The sequence below is a fragment of the Rattus norvegicus genome, chromosome 2 (genome assembly GCF_036323735.1).
Source record: "Rattus norvegicus strain BN/NHsdMcwi chromosome 2, GRCr8, whole genome shotgun sequence".
NCBI classification, from domain to species: domain Eukaryota; kingdom Metazoa; phylum Chordata; class Mammalia; order Rodentia; family Muridae; genus Rattus; species Rattus norvegicus.
Window position 1 is genome coordinate 3773982 of NC_086020.1, and position 4595 is coordinate 3778576.

The following is a 4595-nucleotide window of genomic DNA, read 5'->3' on the forward strand; positions in this document are numbered from 1 at the left end:
AAGCACTTCAACCTGGGACTTCACTTGACTTAGGCTGCATAAAAATCTACCTTCCAGAAATATACCTAACAATGAAGTTGCTCACCTCATCTCACCTGCATGAAGCTGTATACGTATCAAACAATGGACTAAGACTCCCTGCACATAACATTGTTTATAAACTTCTCTTTCATGATCAACTTCCATTCAAAAGTATTCAAGAGCATATCCACATACTGGAGGGAGAAATCTGTTTCAACTGGCCTGAGACAGTTTAGAATATATACTCAGTAAGTCGTATTGAATCCTCTGGAACAACTTTCAAGGGAAACATCCTGTTTAATGTCATATACCTAGTGATAAGGAATATGCATTTGATTTAATCAAATGCATCATGGAAACTGATGTTCACAGTTAATTAAGGCTTGCCTAATCAAAAAAAGCCAATGAAAACAGAAATATCCACACTGAACTCTAAGTAAATAATTCCTCCTTCTCAAGAGGTCCCCAAATTAAAGCTACGCTGAATACCAGTGTTTCTCACTTTGCTTTTGAATAAAGTTTGTCACCTTGCTCTCTGTGACTTCTTGTAATAAGATGAAAACATCCTGGAAACACCTCACCTAGACAGTAACCTCAGATAAAACTGATAAGCATCTTCTTCAAATAATGACACGAATTATGGAAGCTCCAAAAGAATTCTCCTGTTACTTTCTTGTAAGAACTTCTAAGAATGACACAAGCCATGTCTAATCTCATGCCTATTCAATGAAATCAGAAGTTATAAAAAAATTCATCCTAGTGTAGTTTTTTGTACCAATTTCAACTTTAAGATATTAAGTACAATCACATTGGAATTCTTTTTTTCTCAGAAGTTTTGATAATGTCACCTACAGTTAAGCAAGAGGAGAATCCTTAATGAATTTCTCTAAAATACATTTCATGATAGATAAAATATTAACTCTAGAATGAGAATATTGGAAAAATGCTTGTTTCTGTGTTACTGCATTGAAAATGTAATTTATACCCCTTTGTCATTTTCAAAATGCAGATGTTCATAGTATACATATTGGATTATATGGACTATTAATAATAATAAAAGTTTCTAACAATAATTGAAGAACAGAGCAAGTACTTTGAGACAATAATGATTCTGTCACCTTTAATGTATATAGTTTTTGCAATACGTACACAATGATTTCTACATATGAAAGTCTAAATGCTCTACAGCTCATGCTTTCTGGTTTCAAGAAGTGAAAACTTCAGTAATAGCTTTTAACTTCAAAATCAAAATGAAAACAAAATGCATAAACAGAAAGAACAGAAGGAAAATAAAAGAAGGGAAGGAAGAAAGCATGGAAGGAAGGAAGGAAGGAAGGAAGGAAGGGAACAAGGAAGAAACAGGAAGAGATTTGGTAAGTTGCTCATTTGACAGGCTACATGCCAGTATGGAAGACAACCTTGGATGAGTTCCAAAACTGTACAAGATCAGGCATGGTTGTTTGTATCTATAATTTATTGACGAATATCAGACATTCAAAGTCATCACTGGATATATAGTGAGCTTCAGGCAAGTCTGGGGTTTATGAGACCCTGTGTTAAAGAGAGAGAGAGAGAGAGAGAGAGAGAGAGAGAGAGAGAGAGAGAGAGAGAGAGAGAGAGAGATGGAGCTAGGGACCTAAGGGCAGAGGAAGAAAGGAGGGACTGACTTCGAGCGATAGCGACGCAAGATGGTAGCCACCACAGGCTCGGGAGTAAAAGTCCTTCGAGATTTCCGACTGTTGGAAGAGCTGCAAGAAGGCCAGAAAGGAGTAGTCGAAAGCACAGTTAGCTAGGATCTGGAGGACTATGAGGACATGACACTCACAAGATGGACAGGCATGATAATTGGACCTCCATGAACAATTTATGAAAACCGAATATGCAGCCTTAAGATAGAGTGTGGGCCACTCTAGTATCCAGAAGCATCCCAGTCTGTGAGATTTGTATCAAGAGTCAATATGAACGGCGTGAGCAGTTCCAATGGAGTTGTGGATCCTCGAGCCATGGCAGTGCTGGCAAAGTGACAGAATTCCCACACCATCAAAGTCATCCTGCAGGAACTGAGGTGCTTGATGATGTCAAAAGAGAACATGAAGCTGCCACAGCCACCAGAAGGACAGTGTTACAGCCATTAGTCACCAAGGCCCCGGTCTCCCTTCCCCATCCAACCCAAGTCTTCATTTTCCACAGTAGTGAATTTTCTAGATGCATCTGTAGACCTCAAAGTACTGGAGAGGAAGCCCCACTTGGACTTCATCTTGAGACACTGCTCTGATACTAACTTCTTGTCCATTTGAAATACCTAAGTTGTGCTGTGTAACATCATCTGTCGAGTATAACCACTGTCTGCCTGGTTGAACTTATGGGATCAATAAGGTGTGTTGAATTTGGTTTCCTTTGGGAGCGGTGGGAACAGCTAACGCAACTGTGGACAGACACATCTCACACAATCACCTGCTGCTGGCACTTGGCCTGAGTATGCCTTTGCCCGCCCTGCCCTCTGACACAACTGTGTGGTGGCCCATAGAATAGATGGGGAGGTTTCAGGTAGCAGCCGTGGGACTGACCACCACTAGACTTGGGGTGCTCTGGCTGTACCCAATGCTTTATTAAGTCTAAGTGATTGCCCCATCCAAGCCATGGTCCCCACTCCTCCACTCCCACCCTTGGTCAAAGCTTAGATTGTAACCTCCCCTCCCCTGAAATTGGCCGCAGGTGTGGAATTCAGAGCTTTCAATCTCCCCACCTTTATCAAGGGGTGCTGCTTTCCCCTCCTCAAGTCTCTTGTTGCCAATCACCACCCAACACTTGCTGTGGCCAGAAGCCCTCAGATGAGGTTGAAAAAGCCTGGCCTCCCTCCCTTAGCTCTGGACCACACTTGTTCACCTGCCAACATCCTGGGAAGGGAGCTCTGGGTCCGAGGCCCTGCCACCACCGTCAGCTCCTGAGCTTTGAGCTCAGGTCTAGAGGTGAACAGAGCAGCCACAGGGCGACTCAGATGGGCCACCGCTCAGGGTCCTTGGATATATGCCTAGAGCAAGGCCTTGTGGAGAGTCCTTGCTGCACATGGTTCTTAGTTGTTTCCTTTTCCCATAATTGCTTTGTTTTTACAAGTTGAAGAAGTTTGACCAGTGCTCTCAGTCACCCTGATCACGCATTGGGTCTGGAGTGGAGTCTGACAGGTTTAGCAGGAGAAACTGACTCTGCCAACTCAGGTTTCAGTGTTGCTCCTCAGACCCTGGGCAGGGACCCAGAGGAGCTCTGTGTCACCATGTTTACAGATCCTTTGCAGATAGGTGGGCCTGGCTCCTGGTTCATTGACAAGCTCCCCACTCTGTTCAGGACCACTAAATGTTGAAATGTGGATGCATACTGAAATAAAGGCAGTTCGAGGTGTTGCAAAGGGAAAAAAAAAAAAGGACTGAGAAAATGAAACACTGGTGATTCTTTCTGAGTCCATTCAAGCCTCATTAAGTTCCCAATTTTTCAAACTAGCCATATGTACAGCAAAATTCAAAAAGACAATGATAATAACCACATGGCAGTCACCTGGGGAGGGAATTTGCTCACAGTGGTAGAATGTAAATGAGCTGAGTTGATAGTATAAGAATAACGCAAATCCTCAACTGATTGATTTGAAGTATCTTTTCCCACATATGAGCTTACTTTAATGAGAGGAATGGTGGACATGTCAACCTTTAATGAAGTACAATTTTTTAAGCCTTCTTTATTCCTATTTTCAGTCATGGTGACTTCATGCAGGATTTTCTGATAGTATATATCAGTATGATATCATCTTACTAAAATCAATTGGAAATACAGTCCAAATTTTTGAATCCCAATTCATTAAAGATGGATATTTACACAAAATTATTTGTATCAAATTCGACAAAGTTGTTTTCCTGAATAACAAAGGCACACAGAACTAAACCCTTAACAAAAATTAAAATCAGGACCCATAGAAAAGGTTCATGGGTTTTCCTTGGTATCTAGTAGAGAACCTAAGTTCAGTGTCCAGTATCTATACTTGGTGGGTCATTACTACTTGTCAATCGAGCTCTGGAAATTGGGTACCCTCTCCTACATTTTGCAAGTACCTGTATTCATTTGTGCACACATGTACAGATGCATAAAGCAAATATTTAAAACCACTTTTAAATATGAAAAACTAAAAAAAGTCAAAAAGAAAATGAAGGACAAAGAACAATGATTTGAATATAAGTCATGTTAATACTGTACATATCTATAAAAAAAGTCATTTAACATAACCTTGAAACAGCATAATTCAGATAGTTAAAATGCAGTCCCACACTCCTACCCAGTATTTAATATCAAATTATTCTCTATAATTATCCAAATCAATATTCAAATCAATAATTTCTACAGGTGCATTTAATAGTCTTTGTTCATTAAACTAATCAAAATCTATGTTGTAGTTATTTGAAGAGAAAGAATTTTATGAATCACGTGCTATCAGCTGAATAAATATTAAAATTATGTATGTAAAACTTTACAAATGTTAGTTTCAACACAAAAGTATAAATTTACAATTTAATAAACAAGGAACTAATTGA

General features: G+C 39.8%; 1 pseudogene; it reads left to right on the forward strand.

Moving 5' to 3' along the window:
• The first annotated feature begins 1709 nt into the window (after positions 1-1709).
• Positions 1710-2307, forward strand: LOC134485705 (ubiquitin-conjugating enzyme E2 variant 1-like; annotated as a pseudogene).
• The last annotated feature ends 2288 nt before the right edge of the window (positions 2308-4595 follow it).